An 18751-nucleotide genomic window follows, 5' to 3' on the forward strand; every position below is an offset into this window, starting at 1 on the left:
CTGTACCAACCTCTGCAGAACACTCAAAAATCAAGGGAAGTTTATGCTTCTCAGGAAAGCAGCTGTATAGCCCATCACTGAGGAATGCCCTGTCAGGGCTGGAAATGAAACGCTGTTGTTGGAAACAGATAAAAGGCTAGGATAGACTGCTGAAGTTCACAGACTACTGGGTTAAAACACACACATGCACACACATGCACACACATGCACGCACACTCAAAGTAAGTCTGTAGCAGATTATAATAATTAAGGGTGAAAAACAATAATTAACATTCCTGTAATTGAAAAGGACCCTATTTGAAAGAGTAAATTAACAAGGAAGAATATGTAGGCAAATACATATATAGAGCATGACTCAAAACAGCTGGCTGGTGGAGGAGAGGGAATAATCATAGCAATTAGTTAATTAAGAACGAGACTGAGAACGGTTTTAGTTGCTCAATTGTGTCCGACTCTTTGCAACCCCATGATTGCAGCCTGCCAGGCTCCCCTGTCCATGGAATTCTCTAGGTAAGAATACTAGAGTGGCTTGCCATTTCCTTCTCCAGGGGATCTTCCTGATCCAGGGATCGAACCTGGGTTTCCTGCATTGCAGGCTGACTCTATATCATCTGAGCTAGCAGAGAATGGTATTGAAATGCCCTGTTTAGGCATTCCCTTTAAAAGGGAGTTGTAATGAAAAAAGAATAAGGAAGTGCCTTTATATCCCCAAAGGTTATGTGCCAAGCAGTGTACCTATCATTGTTAACTCTATCCTTTCATTTACATCACAGGACTCTCCAGAGGTGGGCATCGGCAACACTTGTTTTCATAAGTGAGAAAATGAGTTTAGGAGGAAGAAGTTGTATAAGATCATAAAGCCAGTGATTGATAGAAGCAGGGTCTGAACTCCCAGCTGCTGATTCCAGAGCTCAGGCCTTTTGTGCACAAAAGTGTAAATCAAACACAAAACTAAAACCATCATCATGGGTCATGCACGTTGTGGAGGATGATATACGACATCAATTTTCAAGGCCCATCACGTTTGTTCATGGAGAACCTGTGGGCAACACGGCGTCTGGCTCTTCCTTCATGTTCTAGTAAATATCTACACAGACTCGGATGCTTTGATTACTACTGTATCTTCTAATGGAAATGTAAGCTCATTTCTCTTCCAGGCAGTACTGACTGCATAGCAAAAACACAGACACAATGTGAAGAAAGGCATTCCTGAAAATAAGAATAATGCAGAGGAATTGATTAAAGAACTAAAGAGATTTTTAATTGCTCCTTCCATTATAGCTAGCCTTGAGCAGTATTCTTAATTCTAATCTACCATTGCTGCCAGCAGGAAGGTGACAGGTGCCATGAACCACTCATTCACAAAATGCAAGGGCTATTTGACTTTTAGTCTTACAGAGGACAAATGAAAACAATAAAAATTGGTTTGTAATGAGGTGGATGAAACTGGAGCCTATTATACAGAGCGAAGTAAGTCAGAAAGCAAAACACCAATACAGTGTATTAACGCATATATATGGAATTTAGAAAGATGGTAACAATGACCCTATATGCGAGACAGCAAAAGAGACACAGAGATGTAGAACAGACTTTTGGACTCTGTGGGAGAGGGTGAGGGTGGGATGATTTGAGAGAATAGCACTGAAACATGTATATTACCATATGTGAAACAGATCGCCAGTCCAGGTTCGATGCACGAGACAGGGCGTTCAGGGCTGGTGCACTGGGACGACCCTGAGGGATGGGATGGGGAGGGAGGTGGGAAGGGGGTTCAGGATGGGGAACGCATGTACACCTGTGGCTGATTCATGTCAATGTAAGCTAAAAACCACTACAATATTGTAAAGTAATTAGCCTCCAATTAAAATAAATAAATTAATTCTAAAAAATTGGTTTGTAAAGCTAGCCATGAAATTAAAAGACGCTTACTTCTTGGAAGGAAAGTTATGACCAACCTAGATAGCATATTAAAAAGGAGAGACATTACTTTGCCAACCAAGGTCCGTCTAGTCAAGGCTATGGTTTTTCCAGTGGTCATGTATGGATGTGAGAATTGGACTGTGAAGAAAGCTGATCGCCGAAGAATTGATGCTTTTGAACTGTGGTGCTGGAGAAGACTCTTGAGAGTCCCTTGGACTGCAAGGAGATCCAACCAGTCCATTCTAAAGGAGATCAGTCCTGGGTGTTCATTGGAAGGACTGATGCTGAGGCTGAAACTCCAATACTTTGGCCACCTCATGTGAAGAGTGGACTCACTGGAAAAGACTCTAATGCTAGGAGGGATTGGGGGCAGGAGGAGAAGGGGACGACAGAGAATGAGATGGCTGGATGGCATCACAGACTCGATGGAGGTGAGTTTGCGTGAACTCCGGGATTTGGTGATGGACAGGGAGGCCTGGCGTGCTGTGATTCATGGGGTCGCAAAGAGTCGGACACGACTGAGTGACTGAACTGAACTGAACTGAACTGAAAGCTAAGTTTATTTAAAATGTATAATTCTGAATGAAAAAACACCATCTGCAGCAACCTGGATGGACATAGAGATGATCATACTAAGTGACGTCAGCCAAAGACAAACTAAAATGATATTGGCTTCCCTGGTAGCTCAGTCAGTAAAGAATCTGCCCGCAGTGCCGGAGACCTGGGTTCAATCCCTGGGTTGGGAAGATTCCCTGGAGAAGGAATTGGCAACCCACTCCAGTATTCTTGCTGGGAAAAATCCCATGGGAGGAGGAACCTGGTAGGCTACAGTCCATGGGTCGCAAAGAGCTGGACACAACTGAGAGACTAAACCACCATATGATGTTGCTTACATGTGGCATCTAAAAAATATGACACAAATGAACTTATATGCAAAACACGAATAGATCCATAGACACAGAAAAAACAATTTAAGGTTACCAAAGGGGAAAGTGGGTGGGAAAGGGGTAAATTAGGTATTTTGGATAAACAGATACATGCTACCACTAATATATATAAAATAAAAAGCAAGGACCTACTGTATAGCACAGAACACTATATTCAATACCCTGTAATAAGCCACAATGGAAAAGAACATGTGTGTGTATATACATATATATATATATATATATATATATATCAGAATTGCTTTGCTGTATACTAGAAATTAACACAATAGTGTAAATATTTCAGTGAAAAAAATAAAATGTATAATTCTGCAACTGTATGTTGCTGTGAAATTACTTTTTCTAAATGAAATAACAGTTATAGAAAATAGCTCTTGGGACTTTCCTAGTGGTCCAGTGGTTAAGACTCCACTCTTCCAATGTAGGGGGTGGGGGTCTGACCCCTGGTCAAGGAACTAAGATCCCACATGCTGGCCAGTGCAGCCAAAAAAGAAACAAGAAAAAGGTTCTTATGTCTTAACATCCTTTCCTGGAAAAAAATAAAAAGCCACCAACACTCAGCTAGTCCATTCTCTCACAGAGAGGGGAGGGGATTAACATTGTCTATGAAATCCAGAAATCTTTTGCTGTTCTAAAGAACAAAGGCCAAGCCCTGGCATCAGGTCACTTCCATGCAGCTGGACTCAATAAATGGGCACGCCAAAGAAGATGATGCTGAAGAAAGAAAAAGGGGGAAAAAAACAAAAACAATTCTGGGAAAAACTCAGGCATAAGGGAATAATGAAGTCATCACAAGAAAGAATAAAAATAAAATAAAATGTATGCCTCGGGTGTTCACAGTCCATTCTCTGTTCCTGAGTCCAAAGTAATAGAGATTTTACTCAGCCAGAGAAAGTAATAGGGGGACAAACAAACATAAAATGACTCCGAACTTGAAACACTGGATGTACTGACTAAATGCTTCCCAGGTGTGGTTTGTGATTGGTCTGACAGTCGCTGTGGCAAACACAACGCTGGCCATCAGAGATGAGACAGTGAGAAGAAATTACCATCCGGGAGGCAAGAGGGAGGTGATAATTTATCCTCCTGGCTGATTCTACCACTTGGAGCTCAGATCCATTCGTCATAGTGATCCTGATCTCCCACCTTGACTGGTACAGAGCACTTCCAATGACAAAATCAAGTTGTTCACATGCTTCATTGTTTTGTTTTGAAAAATAAATGAATTTGTCACTGAGAACACATGATTCCCACTGTCTCTGCATCCTGAAAACGGAGGGAGATCACAGTCATTTGGAAGATATGCATTAGCCTAGCTGGGACTATGATGAGAACAGGTTAATTGGGATGGGGATGAAATGGGATCATGTAATTTTGGAAGAGAGATGAGTGAATGCAAACTTCAACACAGCTTCACGTCAACAGCGTATTCACAACATGAGAACACCACAGAGGCTGATCTGGCTCCCCAGTCAAACACAGTGGAGAAATAGTAAAATAATGCAGCAAAATGTGAATGGAGTTTATCATCTAAACACAACGACTATTAGTAATAACCATTTATTGTGCTTAGAGCCAGGAACTCAGGTATATGTTATAATGATATGATCTCAGTTGAATGAGTCTTCACAGCACCCTTATGAGGTCTTATTATCCCATTTTGCCATGAAAACCAGTAAATTCAGAAAGCTCACAGAATTAGCCCAAGATCAAACAGCTAATAAAAGGAGATGCTTGGACTGAACTCTTATCTGACTTATGATTTATTCCAAGATCTATGCTTTTAAATATAGTGATTTAGTAAATAATGCCTCCCTTGGATTTTAAGGGTCCCCCAAAGATTGCTTTTCCCTAGCCCCTTGCCTTTCAAGTAGAAAAGGCAATGATGTCATTAAAACAAAACAATGGATTTTAGCTTTCCTAATTATGAGGCTGAGAAGGGGGTCTGAAACCCAGGTCTCCCTCCCACATTTAACATGTCACATTTCCTTTACAGTCATGTCCAGTGAAGCTATGGGATAAGTATGTCCATCCTGGATTTTCCCTAGCAGAGAATGATGCATCCTTCAGGAATATGTTGTACCACCATCCTACTTGGAGGTGATTTCCCTAGCAGGGACATGGCCACATGTAATTAATCCATGACATGCATTTTTGATCCAGAGGTTCAAGGCCTGTGCAACGTGGCTTTTACTTTTTCATGTGGCGTAACTTGGGCTACTTGAGACAACAACAGAGTGTAGATAAGGACAATCTCTTTGGAGAACAGAACTTCCGGCTGCCTGACTCACCATGCTGCTCACACTGGCTTCCTGTTTATCCAGCTCTTTTTACATGGCTTCATCACATCCTTCACAGTTCAGGGCACACCCACCCAACACACAGAACTCCCTGATGAATCTGCAGAATCTAACAGTCATTTTCGTTGGAACTTTTTGCTTCCTGTTTTCCTTTAAACACTGCTTCAACATACGTTTTATGAGTGTCTAGTCTATGCCACATACTCAGCTTAGGGCTGGCTATAAAGAGATGAACACACCATGGTTTCCTCTACCTACTGTATGATCCCAGGTCAGTGGGCGTATGTTAACAACTACCTGTTGATGTTGGGCTCAAGTCAGAAAAAAATTTGGGGCACCCAATTTGGGGCAGTTACTCTCTTAGACACTGTGAGTAGCATCTTAGTGAGATGCAAGGAGATCCAATCAGTCCATCCTAAAGGAGATCAGTCCTGAATATTCATTGGAAAGACTGATGCTGATGCTGAAACTCCAATACTTTGGCCACCTGATGCAAAGAACTGACTCACTGGAAAAGATCCTGATGCTGGGCAAGATTGAAGGCGGGAGGAGAAGGGGACGACAGAGGATGAGATGGTTGGATGGCATCACTGACTCGATGGACATGAGTTTGAGTGAAATCCGGGAGTTGGTGATGGACAGGGAAGCCTGGTGTGCTGCAGTCCATGGGGTTGCAAAGAGTTGGATACGACTGAGCGACTGAACTGAACCAAAACTAGAACCGACACACTGATCTAAACCAGGCAAATTTGGCAATGTCTGGAGACATTTTTGGATGTCACAAAATGAGGTTTAAGGTGCCAATATCATCTGATAGGTTGCTATAAACATCCTACATGGAGCAGGACAGACCCTCACAGCAAAGGCGGATCCAGCCCCAGATGTCCACTGTGTTGAGGTTGAGAATCCCAGCTCTGTCTTGTGCCCCTTGGAGCCTAAGTAGTGACCGCCCAAGTATCACAAAAGGGAATGGGATTAGCTTTGATGGAAGCTGTCCTCAATTTCATCAGGGGTCCAGAGTTGCTACTGGAAGCCAGGAAGGCAAGAGAAACTGGGAAACTCAGGGATGAAAAGCTCATAATAAGAGCATGACTAGGTCCAGGTATAGAAGTGAAAGTGAGCGAAATTTCAGACTTGAAAGCAAGCAAATGAAAGGAATAATAGCTGTAGCACTTCGAACGCAGGAGATCAGGGAAGCTGGAATGGCATCAGGGAGCTTACCTGACTGAGGCCTGTGGAACAAGTGCGTACAGGGTAAATGCAGATACCAAGGGTAGCTGAGAAAATGGTGGGGGGAGGTTGAAGGAGAGGCTCACTTCACACGATGAGTTGGTCACAGAGGTGAGCGGAAGAAAACAAAAGCTCTCTCCAGAGCCGCGGTGCCCAAGAGCCTTTGAGAGGATACCTACGCTGTCTGGATGAAAAGCTCCAGCCTCGCGGAAACAAAAATGACAACACTCCACTGTCCTTTGTCAGCCCAGAACCCAGACTTTTGTGAAGCACTCTCATGACTGGGGGAGCCTGACAATCCTGAGCTTCATGCCTGCTTCTAATGGACTCAGAGTCTCTGGGAAACAGCAGGATCTCAGGTCGTTTCAAGGAATGTGAGGAGCAAGGTACAAAGGAGGCAAAGGAGACCTTCAAAGGTGCTGTCATGTCGTTCGGGAAGTCCACACTGAAGGCAGAGGTGAAGGGCTGGTGCAGGGCATCGAAGGACCTGAGACTGCCTGAGCCCTCTCTTCCGCTGCTACTTTTGTTCTGAGCAGAGGGGAGAAGGGCACCCAAGAGGTGAACTGGGCAGAGTGAATGGAGTGAGTCAAGACCATCGTGCTCCAAAGGCTGCAGCATCAAGGCTGGTGACCACAGCCGTCTACATCCTGAACGTTTCCTCTTGCCGGCTCCAAGCGACCCCTGCAGCAGAAATGCCAAGAGGGCTTGGAAAGACAGGCCTGCTCTTGCGCAGACAGTGGAGGCATGGTGTTCCCAGCACTTGGCAGGGCATTATTGAAAGTAGGCTCCTCTGTGGATTTCTGGGTCTTACGTTTGGGATGTTTCTGCAAGTATGAAGTTATTTATTAACAAATCAATAGCTTTTTTAAAAAGTCACTTCTAATGATGACACAGAGACACATACATTCACAACTTCCAATGTGCTTCCCTGTTGTTGTCCAACTGTTGGGTTCTTGAGCGAAATATAGCAGGACACTGAAAAAACAGACACATAAATCTAGCATCTTACTTCTGATTCAAATCCTTCACTGGCTCCCTGTCACCAGTGAGCAAGAGTCAAAGTTTCTCTAAACAACAAGGATTTCCTGTATAACACAGGGAACGATACTCAGTATCTTATAATAAAGTATAATGCAAAAGGATGGGGAAAATACAGAGATATACATAAATCAGTCAGTTTAGTTCAGTTTAGTTCAGTCGTGTCCGACTCTTTGCGACCCCATGAATCACAGCACGCCAGGCCTCCCTGTCCATCACCAACTCTCGGAGTTCACTCAAACTCATGTCCATCGAGTCGGTGATGCCATCCAGCCATCTCATTCTCGGTCGTCCCCTTCTCCTCCCGCCCCCAATCCTTCCCAGCATCAGAGTCTTTTCCAGTCAACTGGAAGAGTCAACTCTTCGCATGAGGTGGCCAAAGTTTCAGCCTCAGCATTAGTCCTTCCAATGAACTCCCAGGATTGATCTCCTTTAGAATGGACTGGTTGGATCTCCTTGCAGTCCAACGGACTCTCAAGAGTCTTCTCCAACACCACAGTTCAAAAGCATCAATTCTTCGGCGATCAGCTTTCTTCACAGTCCAACTCTCACATATGTATGCCCAAATAATTTTACTGTAGGTCTGAAACTAATGCAATATTTTAAATCAACTACACTTCAACAGAATTTTTTTAAAAACTTAAGAAAAAAAGTCAACATCTTTCAGATGGCCAACCAGGCTTTCCATGAGTCTCCACTCCATTGAGGCTCCCCTATGTACTTTAGGCTTTCTCAAACAAAACCCACTGTACTTCCTGGCCAACCATGCTGTTTGACACGTGCCTGCTTTTAACCAGGCTGATCCTATACCCTGAGTACTCTGTGTAACTTTCCACCATGCTGACCTCTTATTCATCCTTCAAAACCTCTATGGGAATTATACTTGGCATAGTCTTGGTTGACCACTCTGGCCAACAGAAATAATCATGTCCCTTCTATTTTATCACTGTTACATTATAATAGGTTACACACTCTGCTTGAGATAGTTATTTATATATTCCTTTCATTTGATGGATGCTTGGGCTTGTTAGGAGTACAGACTGGGTCTCATTCCTTGAGGCAAAGAAGCCATCTGCTGAACGAGTAAGAAATGAAAGCTTATCAGACCAAGCAAGAGACTTCCCATAAGCTGTCTTTAAGTCACACCCTGCCGTCAGGTACAACAGAGCTGACCCAGCACTCATTGGAGGCCCCTGTGATGGAACAGAAAGGATGCAATATTGGAATGGGCCACACCCCTGCTGGAGTCACTACTTCCTCACTCACCAAGCACACGATGAGTGGTAAAGAACAAGAACGATAGGGCTGTCTCAAGATTTGGGCTTTGAAATCAAAGAGAACCTGCCCCTCACTGTCGGAGAAATTTCAGAAAAGCTACTTAACGTCAGCTTCAATTTTGACATCTATAAAATGAAAATAACAACAGAACCTAACTTGGCTGTGAGAATGAAACAGGATGATGTACGGCAAGTGCCTAGCAGAGGGCCTGGCCCGTGGTCCTCGGTATACGGTAACTAAGAGCCATGGTCGTTCTTGGGGATTTAACATCTTGAAGGATCATGGCACTGAGTGAAATGACATATACATATCACACAGCACTTGTCAGCTTCCACTTCCCTTGAGGGCTTTTCTTCCCATGAGCTCTGTTATCTTTTCTCTTGATCAGTCATTACTGTCACTCCTCTACAGGACCAACTCCTATCACCTATTATTATATTTGAATAATTAAAAATGAGAATGTGACTTCTCTGCCTATCAAGGAGACATTTTCCCAAGCAAATGTAGGATGTTCATTACCATGTAATACTTTAGTCTTTCTAAACATACACAGATTATTGTAACTAAGGTAATTAATAATTCAAGCACTACATAGATGACAAGGAAAGATCAAACTGATAGGCTCATCCAGAACTGATGTACTGGTGCCTGCTCCTGTCAAACTGGAGTGGTACTAGACAGACCTGACCTTTCGTTCCCCTGCCGTGACATGCCACAGCTACCTCCCACAGGGAAAGTGTTAACTGCTCAGCCATGTCCGACCCCAAGGACTGTAGCCCACCAGGATCCGCTGTCCCTGGAATTCTCCAGGCAAGAATACTGGAGTGGGTTGCCATGCCCTCCTCCTGGGGATCTTCCCAATCCAGGGACAGAACCCATGTCTCTTATGTCTCCTGCATTGGCAGGCGGGGTCTTTACCACTAGTGCCACCCGGGAAGCCATTCCCTTCTCCAGGGAATCTCCATCCAGGGATCGAACATGGGTCTCCTGCATTGCAGGCACATTCTTTACCATCTGAGTCACTGGGGAAGCCCTTATAATAAAGGGGACGCTGTCGCTGCAAAGGTGATCTCCAAATGCTATGGCGCTGGCCCTTGTGACACTTCCTGCACACAGAAATCAACATTTAAACCATCACGTGTGACTAGCAAGGGCTAGTGCTGGTGTGCATGGAGGATGACTAAGCACATCAAGAGAGAGATTCTGATGGGAGGACTGACAGCCAGATCTGTAAGGCGGGACTGAATACACAATTAAAAGAACAGTTCCAATTCAGTTAAGCCAGAGCCAAGAGAGACTAGGTTACATTTAAATCAAAATGCACCGCGGTAGGGGATGATGAGCTGCTCGGCTCTGAATGCTGGATGTTTGTTTTTTTTTTCTTGGAGGCTTAACTGACGAGGCCAAGTGAATCGGAGTTCTGTGCAGATGTGAGCTGTGCTAAGCTGGGGTGGCGGGCCTGTCACCTGTGGTGCGGAAGCCACCGTGACCTGCGCCAGCCGAGGCTCAGGGAGTTTCATGAAGTCACTCTCACGCTGAGTGTACTGACTGTGCTGATCCTACGACTCTGTGGGAAGATCACGGCTCCTTAACGTTTAACAGAGTGGAGAAGCCTGAGAGCTACACAGGGCGATGACAGAGGCCATCGAGGATTCTTACAGAGAACACAGACTGTGGATCTGAAGTGACACTGCTGTCAGATCAGCTGGACGTATCTCCATAGTACCTGGGGGCAGGTGCTTATTCTGTGGGTCTGTAAGTACCCCATGAAGCAGAAACGGACAGGTTCTATCTGACTAGTAGTTATGTGAAAAACCACACAGGGCACTCATGTACTTTTTCAGTTGCCCACAGTTAACCAAAACCCATGTGGAGGGGTGGGAATGACTGGGAGATTGGGACTGACATATATATATATATATATACACCACTATGTATAAAACCTCAGAGAAGGGCACGGCAACCCACTCAAGTATTCTTGCCTGGAGAATCCCATGGACAGAGGAGCCTGGCAGGCGACAGTCCATGGGGTCATGAAGAGTCAGACATGACTGAGCACCTAACACACATGTATAAAACCAATTACTAATGCAAACAGGGGATTCCCTGATGGCTCAATGGTAAAGAGTCTGCCTGCTGATGCGGGAGATCCAAGTTCGATCCCTGGGTTGGGAAGGTCCCCTGGAGAAGGGAAAGGCAAACCACTCCAGTATTCTTGCCTGGAGAATGCCATGGACAGAGGAGCCTGGTGGGCTACAGTCCATGGGGTCACAAAAGAGTTGGACACGTCTTAGTGACTAAACAGCAACAACAAATGAGAACAGATTACATAGCACAGGGAACTCTACCTGATGTTTTGGTGGTGACTCAACTGGGAAGGAAATCTAAAAATGAGAGGATATACATATACATATAACTGACTTACTTTGCTGTATGTGGCAAGAAACTAACACAACATGGTAAAGCCACTTTACTCCAATAAAAAATTAATACAAAAAACAAACAATAGGTATTAGAGATGGTGGCATTTCTCTAAAGAAAGAGACCCCTTGGGTCTCTTCTCCAGGAGACCAGATGACAATTAGGATTCGGGAATCATGGCAAAAGAGTTCCAGGAGAAGCTGTGATGGCTGTGGTTGGTGGTTTCTGTTTGACGTTTGAAAAAGCTGTGCCTAAAAAACAAAGGCAGCCTACACTGGCTAAGTGAAGTCAGGATGGCGTGTGGCGTGCTTCAGAGAAGCATTAAAATCCATGCTGTCTCAGCAGGATGGGGACTGAGCTCTTGATTCATGCCCATGGAGCATTACTGCTGAATTACAGAACCGCAGCTCTTTATGGGGAAGCCTCCCAAACTGCTTTTACTTCTGCATAATTCAAGATATAAAGACTGTTTATGGCTGCTCAACTGCATGAGAAGGCGAAGGATAGAGAAATCGCTCCACACCTTCATCCTGTTAACTCAGAAATCACGCATTTCCTTTGTGTATGTGCTTTCCTTTCAGAGTTTACTATCGATGGATTAACTGCTGACCTTCTCCTGTGTCCCTCCAAATTGCCTTCCCTCTTGATCCATTTGCTTCTTCTCCCAATTTAAGAAACCTTAAGCATACTCTGAAAATTCTGAAAGGATAAAGGATGCAATTTCCCACCAGGGGAAAAAAAGAAAGAAGGGAAGACAGGGAGGAGGATAAAGAGATATTTTGTCAACTGCTTCTCCATCCAATCAAAGTTAATTCAAACTGGATACTGGCACTGAGCAACTCTGCCAGTGCACCCCTGGAACTTGAAAACAGGGCAGATTTCACGGCCATTGAAGAATGGAGTTTCACTGCAGTCGGGGAATAGTAAGACTCAGTCATGGAATCATAGCCAAGAGTAAAGAAATAGAGGAGGCCATATGATGTCACTTAGATGTGTCATCTGAAACATGACACAAATGAACTTATCTATGAAACAGACTCACAGACATGAAGAACAGACTTGTGATTGCCAAGAGGAAGGCAGTGAGGGAGGGATAAAGCCGGGGCTTGAGAAGAGCAGGTGCAAAACTATTACATTTAGGATGAATAAGCCTCAAGGTCCTACTGTATAGCACAGGGATATCCTTCAATATGCTGTGATAAACCATAATGGAAAAGAATATGAAAAAGAATGTATCTATGGTACACATATATGTATATACAAAACCACCATGCTCTACAGCAGAAAGTAACACAACGTCGTAAATCAACTATACCTCAATGAAATAAATTAAAAAAAAAAAAAGACAACAGAAATGGAGGAAAAGAAAAAGCAGAAGGCTGGCATGTATGCACACACACATACAGGTTCACGTATGTCCTAATCTTGCATTCATACTTCTAGTAGCACACGCATGAAATAAGATGGTGGGTGAGAAAACAACAGGGGTCTTATCTTACTCAGCTCATGCTCAGCATACGACATCCAACATATAAAGAAGCTTCATCAGGTTGAGTTTCAGAGAACAGACTCAGAATCCAGGCTTTCCGGATTCAATGAGTGGCTTAATCACTCAGTAAGCCACCTAATCATTCTGTGCCTTGGTTTCTTTGTTTATACCACTGGCGTGTAACTGTCACCTACCCCAAGAAAGTTGCTGGAAGGCTTCAGTATGAGTACCTGGCATTGAGTGCATATATAATGAATGTTGGCGATGGAGTTGTTTCTCCATGAAATTATCCACGGAATCAACGATTCTATAAAACAGAGATATTCCTGTATTTGCCTTCCCACAGATAGTAGCTTTAAGGATCAAATGAGTCAATATATGTGAAAAATCTTTGTAAATTTGAAAGTGATCATTTGAATTTAAGAATTTATGATTATGTATATCAAAGAGCAGGTTTCCCCAGTGGCTCAGCTTTACAGTTGAATCTGCCTGCAATGCAGGAGCCTTAGGAGACGCAGGTTCGATCCCTGGGTCGGGAACATCCCCTAGAGGAGGGCATGGCAACCGATTCCAGTAGTCTTGCCTGGGAAATCCCACAGACACAGAAGCCTGGTGGGCTACAGCCCGTTGGGTGGCAAAGCATCTAACACGACTAAAGAGACTTAGCATGCACAAATGCATACCAAAAAGCAGTCGTGTGAATATTCATCCACTAAGTCACAGAGGCTTCCGGACTATTCCCAGAAGCCAAGTGTTATCTGCTAAGGTAAGGAAGAGGGACTGTGAAGAAAGCTGATCGCCGAAGAAGCGATGCTTTTGAACTGTGGTGTTGGAGAAGACTCTTGAGAGTCCCTTATACTGCAAGGAGATCCAACCAGTCCATTCTAAAGGAGATCAATCCTGGATGTTCATTGGAGGGACTGATGCTAAAGCTGAAACTGCAATACTTTGGCCACCTCATGCGACGAGTTGACTCACTGGAAAAGACTCTGATGCTGGGAAAGGTTGGGGGCGGGAGGAGAAGGGGACGACGGAGAATGAGATGGCTGGATGGCATCACCGACTCTGTGGACATGAGTTTGAGTGAACTCCGGGAGTTGGTGATGGACAGGGAGGCCTGGCGTGCTGTGATTCATGGGGTCGCGGAGAGTCGGACACGACTGAGCGACTGAACTGAACTGAACTGAAGGGAGAGGGGAGTGGGAGGGTGGGAGTGAAAGGGATGGGGAGGGTGGGGGTGGGAGGGGTAGGGTATAAAAGGATACTGAAAAGCATCATTTGCATTTCCCATCCTGAAGGGAGTTAGCTCAAGGAAATATGACATAAGGTCATAAGAAGTTAATACAAGAAGTAGGGCAAGAAAGAGAAACGAAAACTGTTCATAGTGTTATGCTATAAACATACACACCACTATACATAAACAGACAATTAAGAAGAACCTGCTGTGTAGGACAGGGAACTCTCCTCAATGCTGTGCAATAACCTGTGCTGGGAAAGAACCTACAAAAGAGTGGATATGTGGCTATGTACCTGAAACTAACACAACATTGTAAATCAACAATAACGCCAATAAATATTAAAACATTAAAAGTGATTAGAGGAAAGGAGAAACTGCGGCCCTTAACTTGACCAGGCCACACTGATTAAAGCAGCTATTTCTAAGAAAGCAAAGCCAGTGTCACCTGGGATGGCCAGGAAGGAAGTTAGACTTGGCTGGGTTAAAAGAGCTTCTCCCAACTGTGTAAAGGGCAGATAGATGGCGGATGTCAAGGATCTTCCAGACTAAGAAAAATGGGAGAACACAGAGATGGGGCTGTAAATAATACCGCCAGAAAGTAGTAAGAAAGAAAGGAAGTTGCGGGTGTAGGGCTGACCTAGAAGAATGCATGGAAAAAAAAGGAAAAGAGGCAAGACACTGCCTTTGTCATTTCATCATGTGTCTCTACCCTTGGCTTTTGAAAAATGTAATTCTATCTTCCATATTTCACCCCCTCCCAGAATACAGAACAAGAAAAAAAAGATAAGAAAATAAACATGAATCAAGGAGCTTCAGATGGCTTCTTTTCTTCCTCAGTGAGGAGCCAGAACTTCTCAGATAAGGATGTGGTAAAAGTCAGTCCATTAATAAGATTGACTTAAGGACCCGTATTAATGATGAGGGTATTCGGGCTGCAGACATTCACTTTTTAAATAACTTATATTAACCTCATTTCCCCATCTCTCTTACGATAGCAAATTTCTTTTTACAGGAATGTTTTTAGAGAAGTAATTTACTGGCACTTAATTACTAGTATTTAACCAATTCAACATTCCCTGTTCTAAGAGTCCATTAGGTTTATATTACAATATTATACATTCTAATCAAATGTCGCTTTCTGCAAAGGTCTTCATTGTCAGTCTCCTCAAAGCAAAGTTTATCTGGACTATTAGACATTCTCTCTCTGCTTTGGTTGCACAAAATTAATTATTTATACCTAAGGTCCACTGCTTCAGAACTTGGGCATCTCCACGTTTCTCTAGTGGATTATTAAGAATCTTTTTTAAAAAAATAAAATCCTCATTTCCTAGTCTGTTTGACTGAGGTTAAACACAATAGTCTAGTGATTCTTGTACGAAACAGTTCAATGTCATCAGATTCTCTCCTGGGTTTATGGCAATGAACAAACTTGAAATAAATGAACCTTTCATTAAGAATATCCTCACAGGGGATAAGGGAAAATGGTTTCTGACTTAAAAACTGTCTGCACCAGTCTAACAGAGTTATTAAAACAAACCTGATAGTATGCAGATTCTACTATTTATACAACAGGAATAATCGGAGATACAAAAGGGGCCTTAGCAGTTTCCAGCCCCCTTCCTTATTTTACAGATAAAGAAAGAGAGATCAACAGCCCTCAAAGAGCCTTTAGCTCATAGTGACATGCTTGGTTCTAAGGGATGCTTTCAGGTACTCATCAAAGGCATCCTTGAAGCAGTAAGACAGGGCACTCACAATTCTTCATTGCAAGCAACCAACTCTGCTCTGACTTGAGTAGGTGGCAAAGGATTTATTAAAGATTATATCGCTAATAACATTCTTCCAGGGTTTCCCAGGTGATGCTAGTTTTAAAGAATCTGCCTGCCAATGCAAGAGACATAAGAGATGCAGGTTCAATCCCTGGGTCGGGCAGATCCCCTGGAAGAAGGGAAGTGAAGTGAAAGTCGCTCAGTCGTGCCTGACTCTTTGTGACCCCGTGGACTATATATAGTCCATGGAATTCTCCAGGCCAGAAAATTGGAGTGGGTAGCCTTTCCCTTCTCCAGGGCATCTTCCCAACCCAGCGATCAAACCCAGGTCTTCCGCATTGCAGGCAGATTCTTTACCAGCTGAGCCACAAGCGAAGCCCAAAAGGTTTGGAAACGTCCCTTGGTGGACTCGAACCACCAACCTTTAGGTTAAAAGCCAAATGTGCTTATTATTGTGCCACAGACACACCTGGAGGTAGGCATGGCAACCCACTGCAGTATTCTTGCCTGGAGAATCCCCATGGACAGAGGAGCCAGGCAGGCTCCAGTCCACAGGGTCCCACAGACACACACAAACAGACACATACACACACACAGACAGACACAGACACACAGACACACACAGAGACACACGCCTAGAATCTCCAGTAAAGTCAAAGGTACATAACAGGCAGCCAAATAGAACAATGAGCAACCACATCATGGGGAAACCGAGTCACTTGGCAGCGTCCTCGCAGTTCAAAAGCCATGACATTGACACGGTTCCCAACCACAAGACTCGCCAGTTCTGCTGGCAGGTACCTCCGCCACCGTCCTCTCCAGAGAGGGATGTCCATACCAGTACCTTGTCACTTGCTCAATTCTCCATCCCACCTTGGGTGAGCACACCTGACGAGTAGGCCTAACCACAAAGACCAGAAAATAAGCTTTTGAGCTTTTACCTTAGGGAGGTGAGACTTTAAAAGAAATTCCCTGAACATAAGAAAGTAGGACAAATGTTCACCAAGTCTACCAAGATTAACAGAGCTTCTTTAAAACCTTTGATTTCCACATGGGCATCTGGAAGGAAAAAATGATCTCCTTTCCCTAACTCCCCCTGGAGAAGGAGATGGCAGCCCACTCCAGTATTCTTGCCTGGAGAATTCCATGGACAGAGGAGCCTGGTGGGCTACAGTCCATGGGGTCACGAAGAGTCGGACACGACTGAGTATCTGACACTTTCCCTAAATCCAGCCTCCTGCCCCAACCCTCACCAGTAATTTTTTTTCCGACACAGGTGTGACTCTGACACACTTTATAAGACAAAAAGTGCATTCTTTCATTCTGTTCCTGGGGCTGCACCTTGTTACACAAGCGTCCAACCTACTGATCAGTCAACAGAGAGAAGGGGACCTTCTCCAAGCTATGCTTCACTGACTAAGGCCCTTGACCTTTTTTTCTAATTATTTTTTTTAAATTGGAAGTATTTAATTTCTGCTTTATAGCAAAGTGATTAAGTTTTATACACACAAACACACGTATTCTTTTTTCATGTTCTTTTCCATTATAGTTTATCACAGCACACTGAATATAGTTTCCTGTACTATGCAGTAGTTGTTTATCTATTCTAAAATTAATAGTACAATTACTGTCAAATGTAATAGTTCGCATCTGTAAACCCCAAACTCCCAATCCTTCCCTCACCCACAGCAACCACAGGTCTGTTCTCTGTATCTGTGAGTCTGTTTCTGTTTTGTAGATAAAATTCATTTGTGTCATATTTTAGATTCCACATATAAGTGATATCACATCTTCACTTAGTATGATCATCTCTAGGTCCATCCAAGTTGCTGCCAATGGCATTATTTCACTCTTTTTTATGGCTGAGTAATAGTCCATTGGACATATGTAATCCAGCTTCCCTGGTGGCTCAGAGGTCAAAGCGTCTGCCTGCAATGCAGGAGACCTGGGTTCAATCCCTGGGTCGGGAAGATCCCCTGGAGAAGGAAATGGCAACCCACTCCAGTATTCTTGCCTGGAGAATCCCATGGACGGAGGAGCCTGGTGGGCTACAGTCCATGGGGTCGCAAAGAGTCGGACACGACTGAGTGACTTCACTTCAGTAGTCCATTGTACATATGTAATCCATTCACTATGCAAAACAGCATGGAGGTTTGCCAAAACTAAATAGAGGTGCCATACAATCCAGCAATCTCACTCACTCCGATATATCTGGAGAAAACTATAATGCAAAAACATACAAGCATCCCTATATTCATAGCAGCACTGTTTGTAATAGCCAAAACATGGCCCCTTGACCTTGACCTTTCTAATTCTAGATTCCTAATTCCATCTTGATTCCTCGGTGACATAAAAACAATAAGATTGCCCAGCATGCAGTGGCTCAAGGCTACAATCTGCTAGTTGCTTGGCTTTGGGCTTTTAATTCTCAGACATTGAATTATTTTGAGGAGGTTGTTTACCTTGATGTGTGCAGAATTAGCCTTAGACACTAAGCCTTTATGGCAAGTTTTATTGTCCAAGGCAAATATAACCTGTTAAGATTTACAGGCTTTATTAACAGCAATAACCATTTTACAACCAACATCAGTAAATCAGGGTTTATTGAGAACTCTACAATTTTAATCTGTGGAAAACCATTAAAATGTCGGATTTTCATTGGACATAATTTCTAACTTTTATGAAAGATAGATTTTGCATTTAATTGGGGAGTATAAAAAAGTGCAGTGTGGGATAACGAATTGTTTTGAAAAGAGCAAATTGGTTTTAGCTAAACAACAGTGTTAAACACTAAAAAGTGACCATCTTTAGTTAGAACTGACCCAAGGTTGAGGTTAAAAGCAACTGTAGTGACAAATGCATTCTAATACATCTCACAATGGGATGAGCTCATGGCGTTTAGAAAAGGCTGAATTATCATCCATTCACATTTCAGGTATTTTCAGAAACATGTGCAACTAATTATTTCATTTAGACCTGTGTCTGCTGCCTGGTGAGTACCTTCAAGTTTTATACCATGCTTGCTTTGGAGGGAGCGCTAGTAGTGGTAAAGAACTTGCCTGCCGATGCAAGACCTAAGAGATGTGGGTTCGATCCCTGGGTCAGGCAGATCCCCTGGAGGA

At 43.6% G+C, this 18751-nt stretch overlaps 1 protein-coding gene across 1 annotated transcript in view; it reads right to left on the reverse strand.

The window, feature by feature from the left end:
• UNC5D (unc-5 netrin receptor D) overlaps positions 1-18751 on the reverse strand; it is a 642973-nt gene that overhangs the window by 196570 nt on the left and 427652 nt on the right. The gene's annotated exons all lie outside the window — the stretch shown is intronic.

Source organism: Moschus berezovskii, chromosome 26, assembly GCF_049115385.1.
Source record: "Moschus berezovskii isolate FMDL1 chromosome 26, NW_MosBer_1.0, whole genome shotgun sequence".
In the NCBI taxonomy this organism is placed as follows: Eukaryota; Metazoa; Chordata; class Mammalia; order Artiodactyla; family Moschidae; genus Moschus; species Moschus berezovskii.